General features: G+C 41.7%; 1 protein-coding gene across 4 annotated transcripts in view; it reads left to right on the forward strand.

The window, feature by feature from the left end:
* Positions 1 to 18,561, forward strand: part of LOC100650939 (serine-rich adhesin for platelets) — a 63,169-nt gene that overhangs the window by 26,604 nt on the left and 18,004 nt on the right. The window lies entirely within an intron of this gene.

Raw genomic sequence — 18,561 nt, forward strand, 5'->3', positions numbered from 1 at the left:
CTCTTGCAACGTTTCGTCGTCACAATGGCCGCGAGATCTATCGCGGTCATCGATCTCTTCCTGTCCAACGCTGCGTTGTGTACGTAGAAAACTTTGACGTCATTCGGTTGCCTTGGTATCGCGCAACCGACGCGACGCTGCAACCGACTAAATTCCGTTGAGAATTTCAGCCTCCCTACTGTTTATCGGAATAGTAGCTATATATAACTGTGTGAGATCTCGTAGTCGATCGATGAATTCTCTAGATCGTTTTCGACTCGAGTTGGTCGATTAAATCACCAGCAGGAACTTGAAAAGATTAATGCTGACGTTCTTTTCGAACAAAAAGAAAAAAAGAAGTAGTTTTATTGGGCGGATAAAATAAATAACACGAGAAATGAAAATAGATTGTTCGTCATCGGTTGTAGGCGAACGTGAGTCTAGAGAAGACACAAGAAGCACGGCGACCAATCGTCAGATAAACGAGAAACGTATCTGCTGTTTTGTTTGAGGAATACGCGCTATTGTTATCGAATCACGTGGACTCGCTGTTCGTACTAGATAAAGCAAGTGGACGAAGTCGAACGAATGGACGAACGATAATTAATTCCGTGCGATCGATTCAACGTTCGTCTCTGCTCTACGTATTTGTGTAGTATACATCCATTCACGAGTATTAGGACACCTGCTGGTCTCGTGTGAAACGAATAATCAGTTAGAATATCATATTCGTGCAAGATAACGATACAAAATGCACGGCAGAAACGAAGAAAGTCTGCTTGCAACAGTTAAGAGGAAAATAATGTATTAATAATTGAAGATTTCTTGCAGACAACGCTGTAAGTATAAGAATTAAAAAATATTGTTCGAGCAATTTCCATTTGTAAATAATTATTAATTATTGGCGTTAAAAAGTGATTGACTTTGGTTTTTTTTTTTTTTATTACTACCAGTCCTGTGACAATTCTTACTCGGAACATTATAAAATATATTTGTGTAGCAAACATAAAAAGTACATCTTGAAAATATATAATTTTTGTTATTACGTTTTTATTTTTTTAATTAAAGTTATTTAGGGGCAAACAGGATTGGTATCTACAGTGCTTGCAAACTTAAACGAATGTGCCTAGAGATGACACGTACAGGCTTCTCTACAAGTAGTATAATATTTAGTATCCAATACTAAATAGCCCTTTTCTGATGAATTTTGACTATATTAATGGAAAAAATAAAAAATTCCGTGATGCATTTGCATTATCGTACACTCAAGATCGTATGATAATGAAAATAAATGAAATTTCGAAAATAATTTTAAGTCAGACAAGTGTTTTCTCTCCGCTAAAAAATTTGATGCTTTTACATTTTATGTTTCACATGTTCCCACAATTTTCGAACGCGAAGCTTCATTGGAAAAGAGTTCGCGATAAATTAAATGACTTAGAGCGTGGCTAAAATTAGAACGTGATTCACGAAGTACCTTATATAATATCCATGAAACTAAATAACGCCGAGTAAAATAGAAAAATGAATAGTATATGTGTCAAAATTAATCAAAGCAGTATTTCGAGATAGACGTAAATTACGAGGGAAACGTTTAATTTTATTATAGTGTGGCGAGATAACTCGCGTGAAATATGTATTTCTAATTAAATATTGTCATGCTGTGGAGTGGAATGTTCACTGAATCGAAGTGGGTATTCATAAAATACATGGCATTTTACGCAAGTATTTATCTGAAATGTATGGTGAAGGAATAACGTCAATGAAATTGTCAGATACTCGACTCTCTATATAATCAATAAAATGTTGATTATGACATTAAATACGCGAACTCTGTGTAACTTAAAATTTTCAATCTATCAAACAATTCCTAAAGATTTTCATAATTCTTTAAATCATTTTTAAGATTTACTTTTCCTTTCCAAACGAGTGTTTTAACGCTTATGAGCGGCAAGCATATACATACAATCGAGAACGAGTGTAAGAAGTTTCCGGTGGAAATGGGAGTTTAACCGGCCGCTTTATTAACCGTTGGCTTCGTATCTCCTTAAACTACGAACTTATTCGAAGTCGGAAGAAGGAACGAAAATCAGGACGGCGAACTTCCGTAAAAGTAGGAAAACGAAATCTCTACGCTCGGTTTGTCCCGAGGAAACGTTTCGCCATTTTGGAGAACGCGCAGCAGATAGTCGACGTTTTCATTAATTTTAACACTTTGACTAGCTCCGACTGAAACTTTCATTAGCGACTGGCTATTTTTGTTGGAAATTTTAACGATAACTATGGATTTCGTTGTAGTCATTGAAAAGCTTAGTAACTTCAAATACATGTAAAACGTTCGCATATATCCAGGATGTTCACAATCCTCGACACGAGAAACGCTTCTTTCTGTCATTTCTGCGATTGAACCGCGTCACGCGGTCGCCTCGATGTTACGGGAAAGGAAATAAAAACCCATTGTGCAGTCTAGCACCTCTCTATTGTCTCTCGACGTGTCGGCCGCTTTGTTTCGCGGCCACGCTCTTCTCATCTTTATTCCCTATGGATGGATCGCGCTTTCGCGGGACCGTTCCGGATAACGAGGCAAACGCCGAACATCTACTCGCGTTGAAAAAGTTTCGCGGAATATTTGAAATTAATTATTGCAAAGCTGTTGCTAGTTTTGCGCCTCTACCGTACTCCTTGCCGCAAAATAAATATTTATATTTGCGCGTTGAACGTCATTTTTTTACGGTAAAAGGGAACGACTTATAAAAATGTAGCTACCGTATATATATTTAGAAGATTAATGGCGCGAAGCAGGATGTTTCGAGGCAAGTACAATAGTATAGTAAACGCGTTAAAAGTATATGTATACGTTCGTTTCTTTTCGCTCTCGAGAGACGGCACGTGCATAGGAATAAAAGTCTGGATGGAGGCGCGTTTCACATTTTTACGAGTCCCAGCACGAAAGTTTCTTTATTTGCAACGGCTCATATTCCTCGAGGTGATACTGCAAAAGCTCGCCGGTGAAAGAACCGCTTTCCAAATACATACATCGATGCCAAGCTGTTCTCAGCTGAATCTGGCTGTAGCGTTTTTACCAATGTCGGACATTCCAAGAGCAATTGCACCTATATGTAGAATATTTAATCGCTCTAAGTTGATATTGATAACACGGTTGGGAAATAGAGAGTTGCGTATGCCTAGCTAGGTGTAACGATGCGTAGAATCCTGAAAGATAAAAGATTTAAAAGAAACGATGACCGAGAATAATAATGGGACAAACAGGTGACACACCCCGATTGCCTACGCGCGATTACACAGAGATTTACAGCCTCGTCGATAATTAATTTCTTTGCACGTCGAACGAGCATCCCGTTTCCTTTTTTATCTTAACGGATCTCTCGTTTCGTGGTGCACGCGAGCTGCCGCAGGAAGTAGCATTCTTGTTAACAGGAAAAAACATTAATTCGTTTGTTTTCTGGCATTGATCGTCTTATAATGGCGACCATGGTGTGGAACGGTACCAGACACGTAAGATTGCAGGGTTACGAGGGAAAGTCCATGGCACGTATCAGCTACGTGTTGCCTTCGCGCATTCTGGCTCTCAAAGTGAAAGAGCCGCTATTAAAAACGCGGACGAGCAAACGACGCGTGAACCGTTTGTTTGAACTATCGCAACGTGGCGCGATTAGATACATCGATACTTATGGGAAATTGCGTTTGAATTAGAAATCAACGATTCACATTGCGAGGGTACTTGGAAGTAGCATTTCTGCTAATATAAAATATGTGACTGGAGAATAAATACAATGGAAAGCATTCGATTTGTAAACGCAGTAGGTTTCAGCATGTATATAACAGACATAAATCTTCAAACTTTGTTCCTTAGATTTTCATTACAAACTTAAATAGCCGAGTTGCGAAAAGAGTCTTACTTTTCTCCTCGCGATTCCAAACAATTGCAATTTTATCAAAAAATGTTTAACGCGTCAATCCTTCTAAATTCTTAAAAGATTCAAATAGTTTGATCCAAGTTTAGAAAAGCTTATCCTGTTTTATGAAGTGTACGAATACTTTTGCCCGGTGCATCGCTGTGTATTATAAACGAGAAAATGACTATGTAATAAAAAGAAACAGATTTTCTAAAGGAAAGAGATTATTTTGATATAGAAAACACGCTTTAACTTATCTCACCTCGGGTCTCGATTTATCTGGATCGCCTGTCCCTCGATTAAGCCGGTTGATCAAGGTCCTGCTATATTCTAATGTCGAACAGTCAAACTAGTTGCTTTCTGTCGTGTAACGTTGTAGTCAAGAAAAGTGAAATATTCGCAAGGAGCCCTAATTCGATGGGTCGCATATTTTATTATTATATATATTTTATTGGTCACATTGACCGTGTTCCACCGAAGCAACAGACCGGTCTTCCGTGAAAATATACGACCGATGCAAACGGCTTCGAAGAGAAATGTACTCTGGGTTTTAAGTTTATTTGAACAAGGAAGGAGGACGAGATTCTCCGAGAGCGCAGTTTTCATTCTTGAAAAACTTCCTCTCAAGTTATCGCATTAATTTCGGGCCAGAGTTGAAGAAACGCTCGGACTCTCTCTTCTCGGCAGCACGCTCGTCGCTCCGCCTCGGTTAACAAGAAAAATTCGTAATAAGAGGCGGAGAATTTCAGGACCATCGGGCGCATTCCAGGAGGATACGACTTCGCCTGAACTTTTAATGTACAGCTCGCATATTTCATTGAATGCCCCCCTTCCTGGTTTCACTACGTTTGATTGATTTAAAACCGAATTACCCTCGAACTTTTACGAATCTTCTTAGTCCAATGAAATAACTTCTTTTCTCCCTTTATCTCTGACTTCCCGTTGTTTCGGTGTATATAATTCTACGACCGATTGAAGTCGAATCACAATCCTGTTCCAATTTTCAAACAAAAGTATGCTTTTCCAATAAACAGGACGGATATATCCAATATTGAACGTATCAATTGAATTTGCAGTGTACCACTCCATACATACGTACATTTCCTTTGAACGTTACCATTCATGCATTTTATCCAAGTAATAAATAATTGTTTTACTATTTGAAGCTACTTACACGCTCCATGGATGCTTCAATTTACGCATCTGATCATGCATCGCTTATGAGAAACGCGTGGACGTGAAAATCATCGGCGCACGGTCAAATCAAATCCACGCATTCACCGATACGTTAAATAAATATTTCAAACGTTTCCGTATTCCTACACGCCAGTAATCCTTCTATCATTTTATTTTATTTGCCCGCAAAACGTGGCTGTTTGGAGAAATTGTGCTTACGATTTACTATATCCGTATTATACGAAAAATCGTATCTACTACGATGTGTGCAACGTGTCTTTAAAGTTTGGCACCTCATCCTAGAAACGAGGTAGCCATTCTCCAGTTTTACGAGCCACGGTTATCGTCATCATTCGGCCTTCACCCTCCACCATCGCAATTTTACGACTGTCCATTCGTTTGATCGTCGCTGCCTCGCCTGCGCGTATATCCACGTACAAAGAAATCCGTCACGTTGTTCGGTCATTTTGCGGTGCCCCGTTAAAACAATGAAACACATATAGGAAACTCGTATAAAACCGGATACTCGAGTTTCTAGCTTTACAGTAATTCGATTTATGAATTAAATTTTGTAATCGAAATTTTATCCATTAAATGCCTTCACAACGAAATAATAAAAATGGAATTGAAAGGTTCCGATATTATCCGGTAAATGAACAATGAAACAAGAGCCGTCCTCTTTCGGCTTTCACAACCCGTAGTTTCCTCTACTGTCAGCCATGAAGAAAATTTCGTTCTACGAAGCTTAACGGTGGGTGGTTCTCTACCCGGAGAAACTCGAACAACTAGGCGACGATTTTTACTGCCGTTCGATTACGAGGCACGGCCGAGGGGAACGGTCACAACCTGGCCACGAAATTATGTAACTCTTCCTGGCCGACAAGGCGCGGGCAATCGAGCGTAGTCGTATCGCGGATCTACGACCGCCACGGAACCATTTTCATTTCGATACCAACGATCCAATCGGCGAATAATAAAACAACCCGTTCTTTTCACGACGTGCCGCAAAAGCAAAAAACCGCTATTATTGGTTGATTCTGTAGCCAATTGCAGTTTCTGATAATTTTGCTTTCCTTGACGCGCGGTCGATCGGCCAAATTACGTTGCTATTTTGTCAACCTTCGTTCCAGATCACCTACTATATATCATAATAATGATCGTGTTTGTGATCGATGGCTAAGATGAATTATTGATCATTTCGTAAAAATGTGGTTGTGAGGTGAAGCAGATTATAGACTTTTTCGGGAATGATTCGAGGGAAGTTGATAGATACGATGAACGATTCTCTTCGTTCTTCGAACGATATGCTGCAGGACAATGTGATTGTCATTTTCCGATACTCGACGTAAGTATCGTTGGGAATTGAAATAGCTTTCGGAATGAATTTTTGCGGATATCTCAAACTTGGTGGATTTCTAACAGGTGCTTCTCGCTTGTCTATCAAATTATCTTCTCGATAAAAATTTCTCTATAATTTTAAAATTTTGCTCCAGATTAGTTTTTCATCATACTGTACCGAACCCCCCTTTCTTCTTCCCTTTTATAAAATACAAACTCATCTTCGTAAAAATTACTGCATACAAAGAGTCTAAAGAGAAAAGAAAAAACATCTCTCAAAGAACCTAATCGCGTGGAAAAATGCACGTACAACGAAACACGAAAATACTCATATAATATCTGTCCAAACAGCGAAATGATCAAAGCCTTCGAAACACAAACGAACCTTGGAAAAAGCGTGGTATAACGGACGAGTAAACCAGAATTGATACAGATTTTTAGAAATCAATGCCGATACCTAGAGCAACAGTCTCTAGAGCATACGAGGGACCAGCTGGCAAGAGTAACTCACGATCGGACGCTTTCTCCCAGATGATCTCATCGCGTGGCATTTCAAACGTTGAGCATCAAAGTAATTCTTCAAGACGTTCACCCTCGCCTCTCCAGTTCTATTCGATTAAAGCAAACTAACGTAAAGCAACCTGTAATACTATCATGACTTTACATGTACGGTAAAACTTCATTTATTTCAACGAAATTTTAATCAGTGCTTAAACGAACTCCAGCTGGTTCAATCTACTTGAAACTTCATTTTCCCAGAGACGAAGCGTGGTACGAGGGAAACGTATCCAACATTTTCGACTTATTTTCACACGTAGAATAACCTCCTGTCGATTGCTCGCTTCTCTTCAATTCGAAATTAGCCAAATTCGACTAAGCATGGGAAACGTTCTCGATAATCTCGAACGAGAAGCGTGCCACGAAAAAAACGTCGCTTCATATTTTCGACTTATTTTTTCACGTAGAATCACCTTGCCGATTGTACCGTGATTACTCGGCCGCCAATATACCGTAGACGTACTATACATTTGTCCTCGTATAAGTTCATATAAACGGACTTCCACCGTAATATACATTTAGCCGAAGCGGTTCGTTCGTGTTATGTAAATGAGGGGTGGGACGAGCATACCCCAGAGGGTTTGTGTCGTTTGGCTTTCGTTGAACGTCCACCACGAGGGGAGAAAACGACACGGAGATTCCAGGGTTCAGGATGCTTTTGTCGGTCGGCACAGCCTATCTGCCGTCGAATCTCGCGCCCGACATCGCGGGATAAAATACACGGACGCGGACTCTGGTAAAAGGAGGTGTGGTTATGGTCGGAGCTGGTCGACCTCGTTTAGGACCGGTAAAGGCATAACACGAATACACGAACGGACTGACGCACATAAGTACAACTACAAATCGACTGGCGGCTGCCTCGACGCGTTTCAACCTTAGAACACGCGCTTTGCGTGTGGTTTCTCCGCTGTTCGTAATGCAAGAGAACGGCCATTGTGAGAAATACGCTGGAATCGAACGCGAAGCTTGGTTGGAGACGTCCGATAGGATAGTTGCACTACCAGATTGGGACGACAAACCGAAAGCTTGATAGTCGAGGAAGAGAAGACTCGTGCAACGATGGAAAAGAACACGCTTTCATTCATGCCACCTTGCCCGGAACGCCGCGACCTTCGATGCGTGATTGACTGACATTTCGAGCAGTCGCGGGAATTCATTTGCATAGCAGGAAATTCTGCCTCGTTTACTACGTGGTTCTGATGCCGCGGGCTCTTTGTTCGCGTTTGATATAACAAGCGTGTCCTTTCGCGCGGTAAAATCACCAAAGGCAGACGTTTGAACTCGTTAAGAGAGTTATATAGCAATGTATCCTTCTTTGTTAATTATCCATACGTGTTTTCGGTATAATTTCGAGGAGAAAGAATCTGGTGTTACGTATTACACATACGTAACTCATGAAAGTATAATATAGAAATATATGTACAGAGAGTACCTATAAGTCTATTATAGAAAACTTTTATGAATATATTACGCGTATTATGTAAATGTATTTGAAACTTCGTTAGAACTGTAACGAGACTCGATTATCATGATTAACGATAAATGCATAATTGTTTTAGAAATTTATTTCCCCCGATAACTATTCAGGAAACTCTTTCTGACTCGTGATCGGTTAGCAAAGCGCTAGCAAATTGCTTTAGAGAAAATAATCGATAACGAGAAGAATGAAGAGTGCTCGGCCGCAGATTTACGTTAAACGGTTTACGAGGAGACTACGTGACTGAAGTTTGCGGCCACGAAAAACTGTACACGGTTTAACAACGGTTTCCAACGCGTGAATTACTGTTAGACATTAGGGAAACCGCGAGACTATGCGGCGTTGATTGCCAGCTGGAAAGAAGAAACAACTTCCCGTTCCCGCGAAATGTCTCTTGTCGTTTTAATTTCCCGGTAGAAATGTAAATTCCATAAAGGCGAACGCTCGATAAACATCGCGGCCGTGATTCACTCCGTCGAACCGGTGTCGAACTGTTTTCGAAAAGGAAATGGAGAAAATTATCGCGCGCGCGAAAAGTAATATTCGACGACGACTGTACACGATTCCTCGTGCATACGTATTTTCTTTTTTTACAAGTTATAAAGCTGTATCGATACCGCGCTATATCGTCTTAAATTAGCGAGCATATGTAATTTATGTAGCACGATTAAAAATCGCATCGTATCCACGGTGCTGTTAAACGGATAAATATTTATGCAACACACCGCGATCGAACGTAACTTCATTTGCAGCGATGGCATCGCGGCGTGTTCCGCTCAAAAGCTCTTTGTTTTTACTAATTATGTTGAATTCCCTGTGGCAGGACGAGCAAAGGTTCAATTGCAACGGAATAACCGCGAACGGTAATCGAGTTTATTGTGTGTAAATTCGACCCAGAGAATAACATTGACCGAAAGAATTCCAGTCCCAACGAATCGCAATAAATATATTAAGATAGGGTTATTTGTGTCACCTAAACTTTAACATTTTGAAATTCAATCTCGAACGTTACACGGGACAGTTGGCTCGCGATTGCTTGCGATTCGCGCTTTTGAATTCTTCGTTTGGAGCATCGATCTTTTTAAATAAAAGCATCGCTAACGATACCGGCATACTAAGTGTCACCTTGAAGCGTCCCGAAGGAATTTAGCCGGTCGCAGACCGCACCACGGCAGTACAAGCCTCGTCTGCGATGCAAAGTGCGCAGCTGCAGTCAACGCTTGGCGCCGATTCAGCCGATTATTCGGTTTCGATGCTTGAAAGGCTCTGTCGATTATAGTCGTTCGTAGCCAATTTTCAAGATTTAGATTCGTCGTCCTTTCGAATTCGTGATTTGTAAGCGGCCAGATAGTTGAAACGTGATAGTCGCACACATCGAGTTTCCTATTTCCGGACGACATACTCGTAAACTTTCAGTTTCGAAAAATACCTTCTTTGGTAAATGGAATAACGCGTTGCGAAGTGTGTCAGCTTCTCGAGGCTATTGTGCAACGAGGATTCTATTGTCCGTTCCATCTCAGAGCGTTCTTTATCCCCGAAAAGCGGCAATTAGAAAGTTAACGCGGTTAGTTATCACACTGTATACATCGTTATAAAGACGACGCGCGAAGTTGTTTCACGATACACGGTTGACGAGTCACGAGGAACACTGGGGCCGATTACGCTCGCCCGAAGCAGCGGAATAAATTGCCACAGGATACCCGCTACAAATTGCGAATCACCGCGTTATTGCTTAATTGTTATTTCGAATTAGGGGCTTTCGGTGATTCTGTAATCAGCGGACAAGCGGCGGCATGTCCGTGCAATTACGAATGACGATATCGGTCAACCCGTAATTTGGATAACAATTCCCCATCGCGTTAACCGGTTGAAAAGTTGCGTCGTGCGTTTCAAGTAGGAAGTCAGGTTCTACAACCTCGTCTAGATTAGTCAAGTTACAGGAATTCGAACAGTTCACACTTTACAAGCTTCAACTTGTTACTTACTTGAAATATCCTTGAAACTTTGTAACACTCGTTTACGTTGATCAATCTGATTTCAAGTTGCTTATATTCGAACGATTGCCAACTTCATTACAATTTTGTTATCGAAATATTTGTATTACTTTCTTATAGCCACTGCATATAAATCTAATTTCTATTAAATATACTCGTGCATTTTTCGTACGATGACCGATAAAATTCTTCCCTTATAAAATTACTCGAATTTAAACGGTCCCGAGCTTAATCCAACATTTGAGAAACTCGAGCGACTTAAATAGATTTAACTTGTGCAAACTGAAAGTGGCTCTATGTACACAATATACGAGTTGATTTCCTGTGTCTGGCTTTTGAACTTGGGTCCATTTTTCATCCCGAGAAAGTTTTGCGTGCCCTATCGCGAAAACGTAGAGCCTGCGACACCGCGAAGAGCAGTGCCCCGCGTTTGTTTAAGCGCATACGTTATCTCGTCGTCGTAACGCGCGGTTACTAACGAAAGTCAAACGTAGGCAACGATACATAGCAGCGAATTGCAAGCGGCGAATCTTCTTACGCGCGTGCGACTACTTATCTGTTCCCTAGATCGTGTATCGCGATGCTGCAGCGCGAGCAGCGCTTTCCTTGAAAGCAGCCAGCTGCGGGAACGATCGCGAGCCGCGCGACTCGTTCATGGATCGTTGAGAGTCTGAAAGCCAACAAAGGCCACTTTCGATCCTCGAAGCTGTTTCCACCTCGTTTCGCAGCGAGAGAGGATTGTCACACTTAAATAGATACAGAGTACGTTCGTGCAGTTTCTTGTAATTAGAGTACCTTGCTTTAATTCTAATCGCTAGATTAGCAATGTTTATGCAAATTCATGCTCTTACGGATATAATTAAGCTTTCTGGTCCACTCGTTTTTTCTTCGCCTTTGTATTTTACAGATACTTTCTTCTTATATTTTCCAATATATTATACATTCATGAAGAGCGTAAAATTTAAATATACTGGCTACTAAATTCGAAGACTTTTGATTGCAATCGCAAAAGTGCATTAAATATGATATAAACTGTGTAAAGGCAAAGGGTCACGGGTTTCACACATACGCTACACATTCTTGCTACGTGCAATCTAATTTCCACGTAGCGCCACGCATACCGAATATCCACGTGAATTCTTCGAATTACTCCCAATAGATATCCCATCATAAAAATCTGTTATGTTCATCATCTGCCCGTCATCCACGTGAATTCGATCGTTCCTACAGATACACTCTCGTCTATAATTGTTAAAACACCCGATAATTTCGTGCAGGTGAGATATTTGATCCCGAACATCAGGGAAACGATTAATTGGCCAGAATTGTGTATTCGTGCAAAATAACGATTCTGAATATGCGGAAAATATTTGCAAAAAATATTTTCCAAGAGTTATAGCAAACATTGAATCAATCGTATATCGATGCGATGCAATTCGTTGATTTAAATATCATTGCGGAAACTTTATGCGCATTCTGCGAATTTTCCTACCATCGTATTTTCCGTAAACGCATAATATGATAAAACACTCGAACCCGTGTTTCTAAGCCGCGTGTGGTATCGTAAATTTAGAATGAAACGCATTGCAATGTTCTTTGTTTCCACGACGAGGTGAGATCGCGTTGGACAGCTCGATAAGCGAAGCAACCTCGTTAATTGGTTACGATGGAAGATAATTCTCTGTGTTTTGCGTCGATCCGCTGTTTCATTCTCATCGGCAGATATTTTTTAACTAAAAACTCGGGGCCAGCGCTGCACGTATCCGGTAATTAATCGGGCGTAATCAATCGAGCCAGGACGAAAGTTCCACGCGTTTGTATTTTAATTTTATCGAGTACGAGTTCGAATACATGAAAACCGATCGTCGATATAATCCCCCTCCCCTCCTTATTCGCACACAGGTAACCGCTTCTCCTGTCGTATTTTTACCGCATTCCACCGTTGATTTCATGTTTCTGCAAATTTTGGGCGATTTCCGATTGCAAACTGGCACAAACGAGCGAACCTTTTGTTCCGGCTCGACACAATTATTCCCCCAAGCTATTTTTTCCCTTTCTTCTCCATCTCAGATTCGAATTCACCGGCGAAACAACGACGTTTTAATTCCGCGATTAATTGACCATTCAAGCGTGCCAAGGTTTCTCGGTTTTTATTCACGGCACAACAAAAGGGTATCGCCGGGCCGAATATCCTTCATCGAGCAGAGCTGCTAGTGTTTTAAGGCTTTCGCGTAATTCGTGCAGCCGGGTATATAGCGAATTGATAGAAACTTGTTTCTTAACGTTAAATCTTTGACAAATGCAACACTTCGGTATAAATACGACGTCCGAAAGTCGTTCTACGGAAAGTTCGGTGCTCCAAGTCTAAAGAGCGCAAAACGCAAAGCTCAAAGCACGACGTCCGTGTGATTACTGTTAGTTTCAAGAGTTAAGTTTTCGACATATTCGGCATGTCGAGGCTTGTAAAATACTCGAGTGCTATATAAACTAAATATGGAATCTCTAAAAAATAGCAGATGCTCTCGCTCGTAGTCCCTGGAATCTCCGATTCTAAACAGGTAACATTCGACGTTCCACGAGGGAACTCTTTGGTCCGCCTCGATTCGAGGAACGCTGGAATGTTTTTTTTCGTCTCGACCCGGGGCCGAATAAATCTTCGTCGCTTCTTATTCCCGTAGGAACGGCGCCATAGCCGCGCGATAAATCCGTTCGAGCTTCAAGATCACTGGCAGATCTCGTGGAACCGCGGCCAATTCGAAATGGCTAATAAGTTTCCAGAGGGGACTGGTTCGCGGGAAACACGGTATCTCGCTCTTTTAATCAGCCTGCGCGCCACCAGGCACCAGTCTCGGTGGCTTTTGCCCAAGAATATCCTTCCCTGTGTGTTCTCTCGGCTGCTGCATGTTTTGCTTACCAATTCCCAAACGTTGCGACATTATAGTATGACAATATTTATGTCCAGGATCGAGCAAAGCGACGGAAGAATCGATCTGGGCATTCGTAGAATTTCGGTCGCCTTGAGGATACTACGAGGATAAATGAACTTTCAATGCATTTTAGAGTCACGCGCGGACTTTGAGAAATTGCTTCTTCCGGTGGTGTAGAAAATTAATATGAATTATCGACCGGGTTAAGGTAAAGTTTTTGTCAGTTTTTTAATACACGACACTCGACTGTTGCTCTCGGGGTATATTAGAAAATTATCGCTTTTCTTTCGCTAACGATTCGTGCATGGTAGAGAGAATGGTGGAGTTAAACACCAGCGAATTTAATATTAACCGACGGGGCAGGCTCATAATAATTACGGCGAGGAGAATTTCCAGACTCGTACTAACTCGAAAGTTTCTTTCCGGAGCGCTTCGTAATTAATGGAACGTTAACACTTGATCCTTTCATGCTAATGACGACTCGCGCAGGTAACTGTACTTGCGGCCTATTCCTCTCGCGCTCGAATACTTAACAAATATGTATCATCGTAGAACGTCGTACGCTGTTTTCTATTAACTTAAGCCAGATGCCTCTTATAACTTTGATATATTATTTGGGTCACTGTTTCCACTTTTACGCCGAGACGCGCAATCTGAAACCTTGGCCAGGAATTAACGATTGAAATTAACGGTTCGCGCAGCTTACAGTTCCACGATAGATCTATAAACCATATTATCACGATTAATCTATTCGTAGGCGAATCGAAAGCTCTTTCTAACGGTTTATGATGTCAATTTATTCTCCATTGTCACGCATTAACGTTGGCGGCTGTTAGTCGATGGCGCGAATCATAATTTGTTTTGTCTCGGTGTGCCGCCGTGCGTTCCCTTATTGTCGTGAGAAGGGAAATACTGTTTGGGTGCGACTCCCACGAACCACGGATACTCGACGCCTGTTTCGTCGTTCCGCAAAATTGATCGCCTAGCTTGCTTTCCACGCGTTTCTTCTCTTACGCGAATTTCACGAACGTTCGCCGCTCTCCTCGAAAATCAAGCTTACCGTCGTGCATTTCCACGAATATACGTATTGTTTGTAGAACAAAATCAACGATTATACACTGTAGACTGCAAACAACCTGTTGGGTGCTGGTTCGTTTCGTCATTATCGGAAATAACGAGGTAGGACGTATTAAACCTTGGAATTTCCTTTCGTAATTACAACGTTCAAACGCAGGACTCGAAAAATTAAATTAACCGGAGGCGAAATCGTAAATAAAACGTTGCGTTAACGATACGTTGTCCCTTAATAAGTTGTCAGGCAGAGAAGCTGCTTATTATGTTGATTGCAGGACTGATCATTTTTGTAGGATACAGAACAGAAAACATGGTTCGAAACAATACGACGACGTGGATCGAGTTTGTTTCCTCGGCTGTTCTTGGGCCGCGTCATCTTTATGGAATGTCTCGGCAAGGTCTGCCTTTCTGACTTTGTGGCCGCGACGAAGAAAAGAGAGTCCGGTGGCCGCGTCGTGGTTGGCCCGTGGAGCGGTCGTGCAACGAGCGAACAGCGTCGTCCCTAGACATCAAAGAGAGGAACTGCTTCGTAAATCATGCTCCGGTCAAAGTACGGAAGCGTGAAGTTTTACAAACGAGAGATAGCTGTATCTGCGTATTGACGTGCATCCGACTCGATCCACCCGTGTTATTTAACATTTTGCCCTCGTTGCAGTCGCTCCTTTTCGCGATTTCCTTGAATAGCATCGAGATACGAGGCCGTTGAACATAAATTTTTGATTGAAAATTCCCGTGTTTACGTCGTTTAATTGTGACGCGCGTAATTTCGATGAAGCCTCGAAGCCATGAAAGATGGACGTGTCACATTTCAACGATGTTCTTTGCCAATACTGATTATCATTCAGCGTATCATTATCATTCGTTAACAATAAGAAGCTCGGGGCGTGTTCGAGAAGAATCGCTTTAATCTCCTTCATCGATTTCGTCCCACTCGCCGTATGATAGATACTACCGTGTAACGCGATACTAAATCAGATATAATAAGCTAGTAGGAACATTCAGAGGTTTTGAACAATACTTTCGTAAAATCCGATCAACGTCGAGTGCACCAAGAGTCGGAGAGGGTGTTAGAGTGAAAGGCGACCAATCGCGAACTGATCGAAAGAATTCGCTGTTCTTCATGCATAATAGATAGACGATGCGAGGATGACGATAGAGGTTTTTGTTTGCAAATTCGTGCTTCGTCTCTGTCTGTCATTGTTCTATAGTTGGCAGCGTGGCAATGAACGAGACCGCGTTTCATCGAGGCGCATGTAGCGCGCCAAGAATTTGAAATGATTTTGGCACGAGAGGGTCGACGACCCGTTCAACTGGCGAGGATAGAGTCCGTGAAGAGATCGATTCACGAACCTGTTTACGGGCCACGCCGTGAGAGGTCTCGTTATACGAGGCCTCGTGAAAGATTCCTTCGGTTTCCTACGTTCCAAAGGTCCCGCCATCCGTTCTCTCTACTTTCTCTTATTCGTCATCCTACTCTACGAGTTTCCATTTTACCTCTTCTTCCTCTTTCTAGAGGAAGTCTGCAAGATTATTTGATTTATTACCTGAAACTTACTACTTAAAACTAGTAACTAACGCAAGACAGAGACACCAAAAATTCGAAAACAGCTGCACAATTAAATTATACGCTCTTAATTAATTGAGCTATAAATTACAAGATTTTGAAATTCGCTCTATGCTTTCTTGAACCTGATTTCGCTGTTAAATCAAAAGTACTCCGAAGCGCAGCGATCTCTAACGAGAAGCAACGTTGGCCAGGATATCATAAAAATCCGTGTTATTTCATCAAGTAGAAAAAGCGGATTGTTGTTCGCGCGTCCATGTGATTCGAGCGATTGGGTCGCCAAGACAGGATCCAAGAACGCCGATGGAACGTGTCTCGGTCTTGAACGTGATCTTGAGAGAAACACGGTCGAACGCAGGCTCGTGCATGCGTCATTAATTCGCTGCAATTGACAGGTCTGTTTCGCGGCAACGGAACCGTTCTAGCTGATCGTTCAGCAGGAAGATAATCCTGGTCGCGTTGGTCAGGAACGCGTAACCTGTCCCCGTCACCTTCAATTTTTCTTCGAGGCCTCGGCAGATGCGGCGGCATCCACGAGACTGCTACGGAGAAATGGAGCAAAAATTTCCTTGAAATTGATTGAGCGAGGTTGTTACGACTTTCCGAGCACGCCAGGCATACCGCAGCCTCCGTGTCGTGGATAAGTTATCGTCCTCGGTTTCAGCGTCGATATTTCTACCGTCACTAAATATTTCCCGGGGATTTAGGTGCCTAAGGTTGTTATATCTCGGCTCTTTTCTTCGTTTACATTCTATTTTTGAGCTTGATTTAATCTGCAGCCGATGGGGCGTTTTCGAAATCGAGCCCACGATGGAACGAATGGCTTTGGAATATTTAACAGAAACTGTCGTATAAATCACTGGTGTTCATTCTTTCTTGAATAAAAATTCTTCTTGAAATATCTTTCGTATATTACATTTTTTTAGGTGAAATCTCCTGTCTACAATTTTTTCCGAGATATTTTGAAATAAAATTTCTTCTGAAAATATTCCCCTTACGGTATTCTGTTCAGGTAAAACGATTTATCGGCCGCTTTTCTCATTTCTCGTGATATTTTGAAATATTTCGAGACCGATACGTTTCTTTCCTTTTAAACGATGCTATAACGTCCTACGTGATTTTTAAGAACGCAGAAACACTCTATTTTATTTGTCTTGAACGATATTCACATGGTTTTACCAGTTTATACCATTCTATGTATCATCGATCAAGACAGATATTCCTGAATTAACAGTTGAAACGCAGATAGAATATTTTATCGTGTTAGGTATGATCGTTATTCGTGTTTAACGTGTACGTTTAAAAGTATAGATTAAATAGGATTTCACCTGTATTTCACATCAAAACGTCGTGTCTCGCTTTCTTTAATTAACTGCCACAATAATAATACATTTCCTGTCTGTCTCCGCGTGAACTCGAATAATTATATAGGTTGTTACAAAACAGACATTTCCTAGAATTTAACGAAGACAAACAAACACGGAATTATTCCGATGATCGATCTTTATCAAACGATCGTTAAATTTTTGAATTTTAATCGACCTAACCGAAGACAGTTATTCAGCCGATCCTTAGAAAATCAGTGGCTACAAACTTTTCGAAATTTAATAACGCAAGGGCATTTTCGAATTTAGTTAAAACAATTAAGCTACATCGTGCCAATACCCTCCAAACAACGAAAGATTAATCCGCAGATTATCTGTCGCCAAAGTAGCAAAGCCGTTAAAGTTCTCAGGTGGTCGCATCGGTCCGGAAACGAAGTTTAACGAAGACGTTCGTTGGAACGTCCTCTCCCCGCGAAGAAGTCCTCGATCGACGGGATTCCAGCGCGCGGATGGAACGCAGGGGATGTAACGGATCATCGAGATTGGAAACGGTACTTTATTCCTGGCCTGGGTCTGCTTGCAGCTCTCGTGCATGTTAATGCGGTACCGCGGTGTCACTACGGTTCTTTGTCCTTGACGGGTCGTGTCGCGCGCGTTTACGCGCTCGATCGTTCATCCTTCGGGATTAGACTGGTCGTGGGAACCTGTTTGAGGAATTCATGGCGGATTCCGGCGCCCGAGAACTCGTCCGGGCAAAACACGCTGTACCACGAAACCTGTGATGTAATGATAGTTGGTCGATCATAGAAGCCGACCTTGATTTTTCTTTTTCTGCCAACGAAGTCGTCCCTGCTATTAAAGTAGCGGTCAGTAGCGGTAGCTGCAGTTACTTTCGGATTGATGGACGTCGAGAAGCTAAGGCTAAGAGCTAAGATCGTCGGGATTTGGACGAGAGTTCAAGATCGAAGAGAATCTGCAACTACGAGGAATCGTTGTTCTTTGGAATGGACGCGGGTATAGTGGATAAATCGAGAGATTAACAAGCAACAGCTAATTTAGCTAGAATGCGATTTTTCGTCACGTATAATTTTACGAATCTTTCTTTTGTAAAAGAAAGGATAAAAATTGTGCTTACTTTACCGAACGCTTTACAAAAAGATTTATTTATGAACACTGCCGTTAATTTTTCGTCGCGTTATACAAATCGTTACATACAATATTATACGAGGCTA

Source organism: Bombus terrestris, chromosome 15 (genome assembly GCF_910591885.1).
Source record: "Bombus terrestris chromosome 15, iyBomTerr1.2, whole genome shotgun sequence".
In the NCBI taxonomy this organism is placed as follows: Eukaryota; Metazoa; Arthropoda; class Insecta; order Hymenoptera; family Apidae; genus Bombus; species Bombus terrestris.